The 17,041-nt window shown below is 42.7% G+C and overlaps 1 protein-coding gene across 16 annotated transcripts in view; it reads left to right on the top strand.

Annotated features, from left to right (window-relative positions):
• The window catches only part of nrxn3a (neurexin 3a), a 437,173-nt gene that overhangs the window by 402,116 nt on the left and 18,016 nt on the right, over positions 1-17,041 (top strand). The gene's annotated exons all lie outside the window — the stretch shown is intronic.

The raw sequence follows: 17,041 nt of genomic DNA on the forward strand, positions 1-17,041 counted from the left end.
AGCTTTTAGTGTCTGCTAGTGCTGTTTTAGAGTTGTGATAAGTGTTTTTTTGTTATAAATCCGGAACAATCGATTAGTTACGAAGAACCGTATATCTGTTTGGTGGACTGGTTGCTTACAGTGCAAACTAAAGTTCTATACTTCCAGGCCATAAAAAGAGGATAGTCAATCGTCTGTGTGACCATATCGGAACTGATGGCCCACCAACTAGAGGTTCTCAACTACTGGCTGCATATAAGGCAGAAGCAGTAGGTACATACATATGTTTAAAATATGACAAAGGGTCCAGAAATTTAACACAATTACTGGAGGAGTCAATAAGCATATATTTATTGGGGAGAATACTCTGTTTGACTGGTTAGTTGACAGTTGAGCCTGTGTCTATGGAACTGTTTAGAGTTTTCTGTCTGGCTGGTCCCCAACACCTGTCCCTGTCCCCAGCAGAGCCCAATGGTGAGGTACACTTTGACTGCCAAACCACACCCAAATCAACTACCACCCAGGGACTCATTTCACAGAAGCCATTTGCTAACAAAATATCTTGCAAATGCCAAAATGTCACTCAAAATGTCACTCAACTATAGTTGCGAGAATTCACAGCATGCCGTGTCTAGATGGTACACTTTTCACCTCCCCCTGCCTAGTGCTTAAGCCCTATCTGTCCTCCCCTGGTAGCGTGAATACATGGGGCTGCATTAGGTATGTATGAGCAGGATCCTGGACAGTGAGGAGGGAGCGTTGACTCATCCATCCGAGACTAAAATCCTCGCTGCAGCATTTTGTTCACGATTAATCAAAGTCAATCAAAGTCAATCCTAACTTCCCCATAACCTACATTAGGGTACTTACAATGTCTGATCACAGCGTTTCTTTTGTCATAGCATCAAAGGGTGTTTTTGCGTCAAAAATATCTGTTTCCAGAAATCCAACAGTTGGACTGCATGCTGTTGCCTGAAGAAATGTGTTCTTGTTTTATGATGAAGTCTCTATCACAGAGGCTATATATGTTTTGTTCCATCCATATTGGAACCATATTCCTTGGCAGCTAGCTACCTCATCAAGGTAATTAGCCAACTATATCTAAGCTTACAGGGGATTTCACTGCTCTGGCTTCTGTTTGTCATTGGGTTGCCAAAACACTTAATGGATCCACTAATTGAGTTGCTAGCCTCTTTCTGATATGCCACCCTTTCTTTTTTACCTCGTTCCCTCTCTCTTTCTGTCTCTCTCTGTGATCTCTATCTTTCTCTCAATTTCTCTCCATTTCGCTCTCTCGTTCTCTGTCTCCCTCTCTCCCTCAGTGGGATGCTAATATTGCCTGGCATGGCTAGCAGCGGCTGTCAGTTAGTGAGCCGGCCAGCCGAGGTAAATATCCTGCATTGATTAGGCAGATTTGCATAGACACCACAGGCCTGGGGAAGGCAGGAGAGGAGTCAGAGTGGAATGCTAAAAAACCCAACAGCATATTACATAGACAATGACAGAGCCTCAAAATACCCCAAATAGCATCCCTCACTAATACCAGGGGGACTTTAGTGTGTGTGTGCGTGTGCGCTGGCTGGGCCACTGTCAGATTGAATAATGTTTCCAGTATTGTCCCCTGACTAATCAGAAATGTTGAACATGCAGTAGGAGGTTCCTGGGATCTAATTGGTTATATTGCAATCATATGGTAAATCACAAACGCATAGCCTACAGTCGGGAAGCATTGGCCATATCCCCGGTTACTGTGCACTGTATCATTGAGGGAGTCAGTGCCACTGGAAAGTTTAGGACAATAATTTCCTCCTCCAGATGGATGTCATATTGTACAATGTGTCGCTCCTTTCCGTAGACCTAGATTAGATGGTTACATTCAAGAGGAGATGTTCAGTTTCACCAGACTAGCTTAGGCCTTCCATGCAATTTTTGGAGACCTTATTAAAGATTGTGATAATGTCTCCAGACAATTGTCAATTATCATGTAAAATGAAATGCTATTTGTCAAATTACTTATATTAAGCAAACCAGACTGTAAGGTTCTGCTTTTCTTTTCTTAGTCAACCTTGTATTCTTTTTCTTTGTGTTCTTGAACGTAGCCCTGTTTCTTTGTGTTCTGGAACGTAGCCCTGTTTGTGTTCTGGAACGTAGCCCTGTTTCTTTGTGTTCTGGAACGTAGCCCTGTTTCTTTGTGTTCTGGAACGTAGCCCTGCCTTTCATTTTTGTTCGTTGATTTCACCTGTGTTCGTTTCTCACGTGGTCTCATCAGCTCCCTATTTAGTTCAGTTCTTTCTGTTTGTATGGTTGTGAGGTATTGTTTGTTTTTGACTGCCTACCTGTGTTTGACCATTGCCTGAATGTGACCACGATTCCTGCCTTCTGCGAAGGCTTAATAAACATCTGCCGCGCTCTGTGAGTGAATCTACACCTTTTTCTCCCTGAGTATTCATTACACAGACAGCATGATTTTCTTGTTTTATTTACTTACAGACAGGTGGGCACACTCCGACATAATTTACAAATGCAGTATTTGTGTTTATATTTGTGTTTAGTGAGTCCGCCAGCTCAGAGGCAGTAGGGATGGCAACGGGTTATATTGATAGGTGTGTGAATCGGACCATAATTCTGTTCTGCTTGAGCATTCGAAATGTAACGAGTACTTTTTGGTGTCAGGAAAAAGTACATGTTTTCTTAGGAAATGTAGTGGAGTAAAAGTAAAGTACAGCTTCCTCAAACTACTTAAGAAGTACTTTAAAGTATTTTTACTTAAGTACTTGTCACGGTTGTCGTGGGGTAGAGACCAAGACACAGCGGGAAAATGTACACTCATCATCTTTTTATTTGGTGAAGAAGGAAAACACAAATAACGTATACAAAACACAAACGAACTGGACAGTCTCGTCAGGCACACAGCTAAACAAGAACAACTCCCACAAAAACCCATGAAACACAAACTCCTAATTATAGGACCCTCAGAGGCAACAATAACCAGCTGCCTCCAATTGAAGGTCCAACCCCAATTAACTAAACATAGAACTACAAAAAACTAGATAGTCTATGTTAGAACATAGAAAATATACTAACAAACCCCGGACTAATAAATCAAATCACCCCTCTACCTAAACACATACACAAAACACACGAAACAAACACCCTCTGCCACGTCCTGACCAAACTATAATAACATATAACCCCTATTACTGGTCAGGACGTGACAGTACCCCCCCCCCCCCCCCCCCCCCAAAGGTGCAGACCCCGGATGCACCTTACACAAATAACCAAAAATAACCCCCAAACCCCAAAAAATCCCAAAACTAAAGGGAGGGCTCCTGTGCTACACCCCCCCTCCCCAAACCTCCTACAGTGGAGGTGGCTTAGGCTCAGGCCTTAATCCCCTACCGGACCAAACCACCCCCACTGCATACCTCTGTCTGAGGCCAGTCACTGAAGACCCTGGACTGGGCTCTGGGAGCTCTGGACTGTAGGGTGACTCTAGGAGATCTGGACTGTAGACCGACTCCAGGAGCTCTGGACTGTAGGCCGACTCACTCGGTTCCAGACTGTATGCAGTCTCACTCGGTTCCGGACTGTAGGCCGTCTCACTCGGTGCCGGACTGTAGGCCGTCTCACTCGGTGCCGGACTGTAGGCCGTCTCACTCGGTGCCGGACTGTAGGCCGTCTCACTCGGTGCCGGACTGTAGGCTGTCTCACTCGGTGCCGGACTGTAGGCCGTCTCACTCGGTGCCGGACTAGACACTGTAGGCCGTCTCACTCGGTGCCGGACTAGACACTGTTGCCGGATACTCTGGACGAGGTACTGTTGCCGGACACTCTGGACGAGGTACTGTTGCCGGACACTCTGGACGAGGTACTGTTGCCGGACACTCTGGACGAGGTACTGTTGCCAGACACTTTGGACTGGGACTGGGCTGATGCACTGGAAGCCTAATACGTGGGGCTGGTAGTAGAGGTACCAGACTGGGGACACGCACCTCAGGGCTAGTGCGGGGATACAGGAACAGGACGAGTTGGACTGGGCTGACGCACTGGAAGCCTGGTGCGTGGTGCTGGTTAAGGAGACGCCAGACTACACACCTCAGGGTCAGCACGAGAAGCAGGAACTGGATACACTGGGACATGGGTAAGCACTGGAGGTCTGGAGCGCACCTCTTGCACAACCTGTCCTGGCTGGATGGAAATAGCAGCCCTGCACAAGCGGAGTGCTGGTACAGGGCGAATTGGGCTGTGCAGAGGCCTGATGGTTGCCGTGCGTAGGCAGGCGTAGGATAGCCTGGGCCTAGGAGGCGCACTGGTGGCCAGATGCGTTGTGCAGGCATCCTCCTTCCAGGCTGGATGCCTACTCTAGCACGGCACTTGCGAGGGGCTGGGATCGCTCGCACCGGACTGTGCGTGCGCACGGGCGAGATCGTGCGCACTTCCGCATACTCTGCCGTTCTCCCCTCCAGTTGCTTCCCATAATAAGCACAGGGAGTTGGCTTGCGGTTCAATCCTGGCCCCGCCAAACTACCCGTGTGCCCCCCCCCAAATTTTTTTATTGGGGGTGCCTCTCGTGCTTCCCCATCGGCGCGTATAAAGCCTCATACCAGCGACTCTCCGCCTTGGCTGCCTCTATCTCCTCCGGTGGGCAACGATATTCCCCAGCCTGGTGCCAAGGTCCAGCCCCGTCCAGAATTTCCTCCCATGTCCATGATTCCCGACAGTCCTTCTGTTGCTGCTTCCTCCGCTGCTTGGTCCGTGGTTGGTGGGAGATTCTGTCACGGTTGTCTTGGGGTAGAGACCAAGACGCAGCGGAAAAATGTGCACTCATCGTCTTTTTATTTGGTGAAGAAGGCAAACACAAATAACGTATACAAAACACAAACGAGCTGGACAGTCTCGTCAGGCACACAGCTAAACAAGAACAATCTCCCACAAAAACCCATGAAACACAAACTCCTAATTATAGGACCCTCAATCGGAGGCAACAATAACCAGCTGCCTCCAATTGAAGGTCCAACCCCAATTAACTAAACATAGAACTACAAAAAACTAGATAGAACATAGAAAATATACTAACATAGAACATAGACTAACAAACCCCGGACTAATAAATCAAATCACCCCTCTACCTAAACACATACACAAAACACACGAAACAAACACCCCCTGCCACGTCCTGACCAAACTATAATAACAAATAACCCCTATTACTAGTCAGGACGTGACAGTACTTTACACCACCGTGTGTGTGTGTGTGTGTGTGTGTGCGCGTGTGTGCGCGCAAGGAACAAGCAAGGGTAAAATTGGGCCTAGTACCTTTGGTTATTTGAATTATCTAATGAAAAATGATTGTTCACATGTCATTTTCCACAGCGAACAATGCAAGTAATAAACAGCAAAATAAGAAAACCCATTGTAGAATAGGTTACCCAACAAGCTCTCACAGTCTCTCACAAGCTCTCACGGTCTTACCCAACAAGCTGTCACAGTTGGAAGTTGTTCCAAATGTCACATTTTTAAGTATTTAAGGTTTAGGCATTAACTGGGAATTTTTTTTTAGGTTAGGGTTAAGTTTGGGCATTAACTTCGAAATCTTAAAGTTAGGCATTAACTCTGAATGGTTAAGAAGATAAGGGTTAAGGTTTGGGATAGGCTTCAAACAAATATCAAAAACAACTTTCTATCGTTGGATTCAAACATGTAGCCTTTGGCACAAGGGGCAGATGCCATCCTCGTCCACAACAGCCATCCACGTCCACAATGCCCTAGTAAAACCGAAACATACTTTAAGGTAGCATCGCTCACTATTGCCCCTAGTGGCCAGTTTCCACGTCAACTCCCAATGTCCTCAGACATGGATGGACGTCCAATACTGACTCCTATCGTGGGTGACCTGGCTATTCAATTGTTCAGCCTGTCACATTCTATGCAAGAAAAGAACGTTCTTCACGAAGTGGATTCAAATTGCGATTGCCACACAGGAAGAGAAACAGGCTATGCATTGTTGTGGAAATTCTACACCGGGACACTCAAAGTCAATCTTAAATTAATGATTCTTTATTATCAGCACGCTGGAGAGGTTCCAACAAACTCAATGCACCAAGTACACATCGATCAGGAGCTCCTCCATGGCAGCAATTTAGTTCTCTTATATACAGACAAGTTATATTTGCATGATATAGCTTATTCATCATTCATTCACATGATTCATCATTCATTCACATGCATGACCCAATACTGGGTCATGCATGTGACAGACCAATACCTCACGAGGCTTCTTCTCTCTAAGGGGAGACCTTGAAACTGAGATATCTTTCATTCTCAAAACAAGGGTCTGGGCGTACTGCCAAATTGCAGATACTAATAGTGAGGATGCGTACAATCAGTCACTTGCATGAACACAGATATTGGTTATTAGAAAAGCACAAACATTTTCCATCACAGCATGCCCAATAATTTTACAACATTCTTAATGCCGTCACGGGAAAAGACACATCTAAAAGCAGTTCTGATGGCCCATGTTAAAAGAGGAGGATCACGGCGCTTTCTAGTGTTACTAGGCGACACTCATTTTTTTGTTACTAAATTAGTGAAATGCACCATTTTAGAACCATATTGTTGAACATTTTGGGATTTTGTTTCTACTTCCCCAGAGACAGATGAACTCACGGATTCCGTTTTTATGTCTCTGTATCCAGTATGAAGGAAGTTAGAGTTAGTTTTGCGAGCCAATGCTAGCTAGCAGAGGTGGGACCAAGTCACTATTATTCGAGTCACAAGCAAGTTTCAAGAAAGAAGGTTCAAGTCTCAAGTCAAGTTCCAAGTAGAATGGGTCAAGTCGTATATTCTAAGAGCAAGTCAAGTAGCATCGAGTCACAAGTTTTTCAAGTCAAATCTCAAGTCAAGTAAAAAAAATTGAGACTTGTTCAATCAAAAATCTTTATATACGTATTGAGGTTACCAGACAGCCCTTTCATTTTTTTGTCTACAACACATTTGAATTATGTACTGATTCATTTCAACACATTTTAAATGCTAGCTTCGTAAGTAAATGATCAATTCGGACATACTAAAAGACCAGTAGGCCTATGCTAGTAAGTAATTGTTGCTTGATGCCCCATTGCTGGTGAGCTTGCAAAGTAAATGGTTCATTTTCTTGATTACCAAACCATTTTTGGAGCTGCATATTCATTTATTGCAATCCTCCTTCCCTACAATTTTACGATTGCACTGCAGCCAATCCTATAGCTGTACAGTATATGTACAGTCGTGGCAAAAGGTTTTGAGAATGACACAAATATTCATTTCCACAAAGTTTGCTGCTTCAGTGTCTTTAGATATTTTTGTCAGATGTTACTATGGAATACTGAAGTTTAATTACAAGCATTTAATACGTGTCAAAGGCTTTTATTGACAATTACATGAAGTTGATGCAAAGAGTCAATATTTGCAGTGTTGACCCTTCTTTTTCAAGACCTCTGCAATCCACCCTGCCATGCTGTCAATTAACTTCTGGGCCACATCCTGACTGATGACAGCCCATTCTTGCATAATCAATGCTTGGAGTTTGTCAGAATTTGTGGGTTTTTGTTTGTCCATCCGCCTCTTGAGGATTGACCACAAGTTCTCAATGGGATTAAGGTCTGTGGAGTTTCCTGCCCATGGACCCAAAATATCGATATTTTGTTCCCCGAGCCACTTAGTTATCACTTTTGCTTATGGCAAGGTGCTCCATCATGCTGGAAAAGGCATTGTTCGTCACCAAACTGTTCCTGGATGGTTGGGAGAAGTTGCTCTCGGAGGATGTGTTGGTACCATTCTTTATTCATGGCTGTGTTCTTAGGCAAAATTGTGAGTGAGCCCACTCCCTTGGCTGAGAAGCAACCCCACACATGAATGGTCTCAGGATGCTTTACTGTTGGCATGACACAGGACTGATGGTAGCACTCACCTTGTCTTCTCCAGACAAGCTTTTTTCCGGATGCCCCTATTCAATCAGAAAAGGGATTCATCAGAGAAAATGACTTTACCCCAGTCCTCAGCAGTCCAATCCCTGTACCTTTTGCAGAATATCAGTCTGTCCCTGATGTTTTTCCTGGAGAGAAGTGGCTTCTTTGCTGCCCTTCTTTGACACCAGGCCATCCTCCAAAAGTCTTCGCCTCACTGTGCGTGCAGATGCACTCACACCTGCCTGCTGATTCCAAGCACCACCCTCCTTTTGAAGCTTCCAGTCTGTTATTCGAACTCAATCAGCATGACAGAGTGATCTCCAGCCTTGTCCTAACTTTTTGGTTCTGAAGCACATATTAGATGTTTTTTAAACAATAATTTGGTGCAATGCTGTAGGCCTATGTTAGTGACCAGATCGAATAAGCAAAGTGTTAAATACAAATGGCAGTCTATATTTATGTAGCCTATTAAAATATATATGAAAACATTGTATTTTTCCCATTCAGTTTCACATTCGCAACCCACCAAACCCTTTTCACTGCGCTAGCTGATCAGACCTGTGTTGACTGACAGATTGCTGGTCCAATCAGAGGGCCGGGTGTGCGTTTCACTTTTTTTGCAAGGGCAATACTGTCTGGCTGTGTGGAGAGTAATCCACAGAGACTGTGTGACACAAGATGAGTGACAAAATGTTACAAAACCTGGCCAGATGATTTCAAGTCAACAGTCTCAATTCTAAGTCAAGTATCTACTTATTTTATTTTCTATGTGAGTCAGACTCGAGTCCAAGTCATATGACTCAATTCCACAGCTCTGCTAACTAGCATTAGTGCAATGACTGGAAGTCTTGCTAGCAGATACCCATAGACTTTCAGTAATTGCGCTAATGCTAGTTAGCAATTGCGCTAGTGCTAATCCGCAACTTCCTTCAAACTGCACGCAGAGACATACACATTTTATCCACGAGTTCATTTGACTGGGAATTAGTGAAATTGCCAAAATATCCATTTAAGCAGGGGCAACAAAGGCGTTGAATGCATAGTCCTGGAGGCAGAGCTGAGCGAATTCCAATTGATGCGGCCAGCTGCAAAGTCAGAATTGGCTATATATAGGCTATAAAAATGTGCTTTTCGGTCCTAAATTGAGGTTAGCGTTAGGCATAAGATTAGCAGTATGGTTAGGGGTGAGGTTAGGGTTAGAATCAGATTTTATTACTTTGAGGCTCTGCCAGCTAGTTACTACCCTGCAGAGCTGCCTCCAGTACATGAGTCATCCCAATAAATGCCAGCCTGAATAACTGAGGCCAGCTCCAGGTTTTGTCTGTTAACCTTAGGGATATTGGTCAGAATCCAGTCAGAGTAGCGTTATGTAATAAAGCTACAAATAGCCATCGTTTAATCTGTTGTAACCATGCAGATGGCTATAGTAAGCTTTCATCCTCTTTCTGTCGGTCCCCCAGGTTGCAGTGAGGGCGGTTTTAGAGAAGGGCTTTAGTGTGTGTGGGCTTTAGTTTGTGTGTGTCTGTGTCTCTGTGCGTGTGTGTGCGTGTGTGTGTTTTGGCCCTGGTTTTTCGGGAGCTTAGAGGCTCTTTAACATGAGGACAGCCTGAAAGCATCAGTATGCAGACACACACACTCACACATGCAGGATTGGGACCTGCAGTTTGATGCAGCTTGGCTTGGATATTGGTGGCAAGCAGTATGAGCTAATCTTAGAGGCCTGTGTGTGTGTGCGTGTGTGTGCGTGTGTGTGCGTGTGTGTGTGCGTGTGTGTGCGTGTGCGTGTGTGTTCGTGTGTGTGTGTGTGTACGCCCTTTCTTGCAGTCAGATGACCATATCGCCCTCTACTGGCCTCATGGGTGGAACGTTATTAATATATTACATAATTGTATAATTCAATCTGGTTGTTATATGTCAAATGGTTTTGTTATATGTAATATTTGTAAAGTATAATATTGGGATGCAAACTCAAAATGTAATACATTTCAACTCGACATCTGACATGGTACAGGTGTCTTCTTTTTTTAAGCCCATAACCATGTGTGTGAGGTGTATACTTTTGTTTCAAAGTAGATTTGTTTAAAACTACCTAAGACCCTGATTTAGCCCACTGCAGTAAAAGGTTAAAGTGGGAGTGGGGTTAAGAGGAGTAGCTAGGTTGGTGAGTTAAACAACTTTGTCTGTAGCTGTGAGTATGTGAATATTTTTAGTGTGCATTTGTCAAACTCAATGCGCAGAGCTTTTCTAAAGCAGGTTTATCATGGTGATAAAAATAGTGTATTGTACTCTCCTTGAATAATGTGTGTAATCCACCAGCACTGACCACTACCCCCTCTAATATAATAATAGCTCTCTCTGGTGCTCTGAAAGTGCACACCAGGGTTGAGGAGTAACGGATTACATGTAATCAGTTACATGTAAGGGATTACAAAAAAATGGTGACTGTAATCAGTTACGTTGCCGCTAAAATATTGTAATCAGATTACCGATACGTAGATTAATACTTTGAGGATTCCTTTTAAATTCAGAAAGGATGTTTGCGAGAGAAAAATTCTTTGACACTTCTCTGTTTTCTCAATGACATTCAAATCAGCATTGAAAAAAGGTGCAAGTTTAAGTATGTTCTACCTGAGCGACCACAAGTCAGAGACCACTACGATGACACACCAAATGTGTTTGATGAATCGTGGGAAAAGAGCAGGAATAGGCTTTTGTAGGCTACACTCCAAGCTATGTCTTCCAATGGTGCAACTGCTGTCGGCATCCAAAGATTTAACTTGAATAAACGCTTGGAGGTAAGGATGACAGTAGTGGTGTAGTCTATGGCGATACGGATATCACTTATTATTGATATCTACATAGAGCATTGATGTGAATCACACTGCTGCTCTCTCATTTTACTGTTTGCGCCTTACAGATTGTGGTTGTTGTGGATGGCGTTTCACAAAACTAAATGTGTATTTGAACCCAATAATGGTTGAATTCAAGAAGTTTAAACTGCCTATCAATCATTGTTTTTGAAACCAGTGGACAGCCAGTGAAAAATGCGCTCTTGCAACAGTTGCACAGTGCGGATCCCAGCCTTTGGAATAAAAGTGCGGCTTTTATTGCTCAATTTAATTCATGCTGATAAAACCATTATCCATAGGCCTAATGGACACATGCTCAAACTTGAACTAATTTTATATATATACAGTTGAAGTCGAAAGTTTACATAAAATTAGGTTGGAGTCATTAAAACTTGTTTTTCAACCACTCCACAAATTTGTTGTTAACAAACTATAGTTTTGGCAAGTCAGTTAGGACATCTACTTGCAAGCCGAAGAACACCATCCCGACCATGAAGCACGGGGGTGGCAGCATCATGTTGTGGGGGTGCTTTGCTGCAGGAGGGACTGGTGCACTTCACAAAATAGATGGCATCATGAGGGAGGAAAATTATGTGGATATATTCAAGCAACATCTCAAGACATCAGTCAGGAAGTTAAAGCTTGGTTGCAAATGGGTCTTCCAAATGGACAATGACCCCAAGCATACTTCCAAAGTTGTGACAAAATGGTGTAACGGTCGTCGTAATGGATGGACCAAGGCGCAGCGGGTATGTGAATGCTCATTTTTATTAATTCAAAACAAAAACACGAAAACGATAAACGGACGACAAACAGTCTTGCAGGCAACACAAAGCTATGCTAAGAACAACCTCCCACAAATCCCATGACAAACACATACCTATTTATAGGACCTTCAATCAGAGGCAACGATAGACAGCTGCCTCCAATTGAAGGCCCAACCCCAATTACCTAAACATAGAAATATAAATGACTAGACAGAACATAGAAATACACTAACATAGAACAATGACAAAAACCCCGGAATACATAAACCAAACACCCCTCTACATACACACACCCCAAACCATATAAAACAAATACCCCCTGCCACGTCCTGACCAAACTATAATAACAAATAACCCCTTTACTGGTCAGGACGTGACAAATGGCTTAAGGACAACAAAGTCAAGGTATTGGAGTGGCCATCACAAAGCCCTGACCTCAATCCTATAGAACATTTGTGGGCAGAACTGAAAAAGTGTGTGCGAGCAAGGAGACCTACAAACCTGACTAAGTTACACCAGCCAAAATTCACCCAACTTATTGTGGAAAGCTTGTGGAAGGCTACCCAAAATGTTTGACCCAAGGTAAACAATGTAAAGGCAATGCTACCAAATACTAATTGAATGTATGTAAACTTCTGACCCACTGGGAATGTGATGAAAGAAATAACCTGAAATAAATCATTCTCTCTACTATTATTCTGACATTTCACATTCTTAAAATGATGTGGTGATCCTAACTGACCTAAAACAGGGAATTTTTACTTGGATTAAATGTCTTGAATTGTGAAAAACTGAGTTTAAATGTACTTGGCTAAACTTCCGACTTCAACTGTATATGTTTTACCCCTTTTTCTCCCCAATTTCGTATTATCCAATTGGTAGTTACGGTCTTGTCCCATCGCCGCAACTCCCGTACCGACTCGTGAGAGGTGAATGTCGATAGCCGTGCTTCCCCCAAAACACCACCCAGCCAAGCCGCATTGCTTCTTGACACAATGCCCACTTAACTCAGAAGCCAACCACATCAGCTTGCATTGCACCTGGCCCACCATAGGAGTCGCTACTGTGCGATGGGACAAGAACATCCTTGCCGGCCAAACCCTCCTCTAACCTGGACGACGCTGGGCTGATTGTTTACCGCCCCATTGGTCTCCCATTCGCGGCCGGCTGCGACAGACTTGAACCAGGCTCTCTAGTGGCACAGCTAGCACTGCGATGCAGTGCCTTAGATCACCGCACCACTCGGGAGGCCAAACTTGCACACTTTTGATAGACTTAAAGCGGCAATCTGTATTTGCTACATATATTTTTTGACTTATAAATTATATATACAGTACCAGTCAAAGGTTTTTCTTTATTTTTACTATTTTCTTCATTGTAAAATAATAGTGAAGACATCAAAACTATGAAATAACACAAGGAATCATGTGGTAACAAAAAAGTGTTAAACAAATCAAAATATATTTTAGATTTTAGATTCATCAAAGTAGCCACCCTTTGCCTTGATGAAAGCTTTGCACACTCTTGGCAAAGCATAGCATTCCATGGGCGCAGCATTTATTTTTCAACTCGAATCAACGAGCCCAATCAGTCCTCCATGACAACAAAGTAATCATAAACAACATAGTAGGGCTGGCTAATAAGTCCTTAGTTTTGGGGTCATACTCAGGTAAAACAATTTGGCTAATCTATACTTCCATATTTCCAAGTCCTATTCTTGAAGATCAAGGGGTATAACATTTATTATGACTGGAATTCTGATAGACTTTGGTTTTTAATGTAAATATATAATTTCATCGTATTATTATCTGTAGTAGAAAGCAATGGGTTAGAAGAAGCCTACATAACCAACCCATAAAGTAAAATATGGCCAGCTATGTAAACTTTAACATTGATTTATCCAGCAATGGATGTTGTTCAATTGGTAACATATATTTTTGTCTTCTTCTAATGCCTCTTAAGGGGAAAGTAATCTAAAAGTAACGGAATGTAATCCGATTACGTTACTGAGTTTGGGTAATCCAAAAGTTACTTTACTGATTACAATTTTGGACAGGTAACTTGTAACTGTAACGGATTACATTTAGAAAATAACCTACCCAACCCTGGTGCACACATTGATTTATTGATTCAAGCTGTGGCTTTTCATCACTAAGATTGTGAGCCACCAAACACTGTATGTTTAGTACAGTGATAGACCGATATGACTCTGTTTAGCTCGGCCATCTTTGGTCAAAATACTCTTATTTCCTTCATTCCTTTCTTCCTTCCTTAATTCCTTCCTTCCTTTCCTTCCTTTCTTATTTCCTTAATTCCTTCCTTCATTATTTTCTTCTTTCCTTAATTCCTTAATTTCTTCCTTCCTTGTTGGCTTTGCTAGTGCAGGTTTTCAAGTAGTTATATTATCCTGTGCTGTAGGATACATACATACATACATACATACATACATACATACATACATACATTCAGACACACAGACACACAGACACTCAGATATTCAGACATTCAGACACACAGACAGACTGACATCCAAAGCTCACCTCCGCTTCAGAGGGACAAATGTTGCGTGAAATCAATAGACAGATTCATCTTGATATGAGATGTTTGCGCTCTGAAAAATGCTTAATTTCCTGGAGACTTGAAATAAATTGAAAAGGATTTGTGTGGATTTGCTTATCAGTGGGCCAGTGTGAAGCCTGCTCTCCTTTAAGGCTTGAGGACACATCAGAATAGAGCTAATCTTCTACAGAGGTTCAATAGGGAGTCCTCCCTCTCTGTCAGACCTGGGATGGACTGAGTGAAAGGATTGAGCCAGCATATGAGACTGATAGAAGACTTATACCATGTCGAGATATATTTGCGCGTTGTTATGGCAGGGATTAGGCTATTTTCTCCCTCCCTTCTTCCTCCTTTCAAATATGAAATGTAGGATACAGTACATTGGCAGCTAACATGTTGTCAGACAGCAGTGAGAGTGAAGAGATGGGTATGTACATCTCTTAGGTGACATTGGAGAGGGAATAAGAAATATCCCTTCTTGTCTTTTGTCACCCCCCTCTGGACAAATCAACCACAATGTATTGTAGTAATAATAATAATAATAATAATACAATTAAGGAAATGCATACAGTACTTATATGGTAGGCGTTACATAATAGTTACAAAGAAAAGTTGAATATGTGTTTTTGGGAACATTTGGTAACCTACATTGTGGTGACATGTTGTGGTGCAGCCAGCACTCTTGACAGTATTCTTCTCTAATGAGGGATATGGTAAACCTGACGCCAGTGGGACACAGTCGCCTAGGGCACATGTATATTTGTCGATTTTTCCACCGGTTTATCCAGGAGGGGTGTGTGTGCGTGCGTGTGTTCTAACGCTGACACATACCAAAATAGACTACCATTGCAAGCCATGGCTGGATTCACTTACACTCCTAGATAAGAGGTGTAATTCTACACTTACAGACTCCATTGATTTTGGCTTCAGACTAATGTGTCTAAGAGAAATATCGCTATATGCAGTGGTGTACATAAGTAAGCTTGCAGACAGCTTTGGCATTACTCTTAACACCGTGAAAGGGGATGGAGGGAGCCAGGCGTTGGGTTGTTTATGACATTAAGCACTGTCATTCTCAGCCATTTGACTGCGAAATCGGAGATCATTTCACATTTTTCCTAGGAATCAGTCAATTACTTTTCTCATTGCTTTTCGCATCTGCGATCTCCTCCCTCTGAAAGACGGCAAGCAGTCTTTTTCCACACTAAATATAAATTCAATGAATAATTTCATATTTACCGAAGGGCCGAATTTTACAGCACTCCAGTGTGGATGCCCTCGATGCCTGCTTATTCATCTTTGTGCATTTGAATTATTTTTACTCCACTATAAACTTTTTTAATGTGTGTGCGTGCGTGAGTGTGTGCGTGGGTTTCTCCCCACCACACACACCCTCTCTCTGGCCAGGTGTAGATTTCATGTGTCAAACAAATCTCAAATTGTACTTTTGTCACATGCGCCGAATACAACGGGTGTAGACTTTACGGTGAAGTGCTTACTTACGAGCTCTTTCTCAACCATGCAGAATTAAAAAGTAAGATGTAAAAAAAAAGAGCTAATAAGAAGAAAAAAAAGGAAATAGTTGTCACACCCTGACCATGGAGAGCCTTTGGTTCTCCATGATGTTTAGGTCATAGCGTGGCTAGGGGGGTGTTCTAGTCATTTTGTTTCTATGTTTTGGGATTGAGTATGGTTCCCAATTAGAGGCAGCTGATTATCGTTGTCTCTAATTGGGGATCATACTTAAGGGTTCCCTGTTCTCACCTGCTTTGTGGGATATTGTTTTCTGAGAGAGTGACCTCAGTACTGCATGGTCGTTGGTCGTTTCTTGGTTTGTTTTAAGTTCCACTAAAATAAAGATGTGGAACTTCAATCCCGCTGCGCGCGTGATAATAGTAACAAAAATATAAATAACTATAAAATAATAATAACGAAGCTATATACAAGGAGTGCCGGTACTGAGTCAATGTGCAGGGGTAAGAGGTAGTTGAGGTAATTGAGGTAATATGTACATGTAAGTAGGAGTAAAAGTGACAAGGCAGTCAGGATAGATATATTGAATAAAAATATAAACGCAAGATGTAAAGTGTCCCATGTTTCATGAGCTGAAATTAAACATCTCAGAAATATTCAATATGCACAAAAAACTTGATTCTCTCTCAAATTTTGTGCACAATTTTGTTTACATCCCTGTTAGTGAGCATTTCTCCTTTGCCAAGATAATCCATCCACCTGACAGGTGTGGCATATCAAGAAGCTGATTAAACAGCATGATCATTATACAGGTGCACCTTGTGCTGGGGACAATAAAAGACCACTCTAAAATGTGCAGTTTTGTCACACAATACAATGCCACAAATGTTTTGAGGGAGTGTGCAATTGGCATGCTGACTGCAGGAATGTCCACCACAGCTGTTTCCAGAGAATTGAATGTTCATTTTTTTATGCCCTCCAAGACTCGTTTTAGAGACTTTGGCAGTACGCCCGACCAGCCTCACAACCGCAGATCACGTGTAACCACACCAGCCCAGGACCTGATTTCCTTATATGATAACTATAACTCAGTAAAATCTTTGAAATTGTTTCATTGTGTTTACATTTTTGTTCAGTATAATAAACAGAGTAGCAGCAGCGTATGTAAAGAGTGTGAAAGTGTGTTGTGTGTGTGTGGCGTCAATATACATGTGTGTGTTGTGTGTGTGTGGTGTGTGTGTGTGTGTAGTATGTGTGAGTGTGTGGGTAGTCCTGTGAGTGTGCATAGAGCCAGTGCAAGAATATCAGTGCAAAAAAAATGGGGTCAATGTAAATAGTCCGGGTAGCCATTTGATCAACTGTTCATCAGTCTTATGGCTTGGGGGTAGAAGCTGTTCAGGAGCATTTATGACTTTGGTGGCTAGAGTCTTTGACCATTTTTAGGGCCTTCCTCTGCGTGTGTGTG

The sequence above is a fragment of the Salmo trutta genome, chromosome 33, assembly GCF_901001165.1.
Source record: "Salmo trutta chromosome 33, fSalTru1.1, whole genome shotgun sequence".
NCBI lineage: Eukaryota > Metazoa > Chordata > Actinopteri > Salmoniformes > Salmonidae > Salmo > Salmo trutta.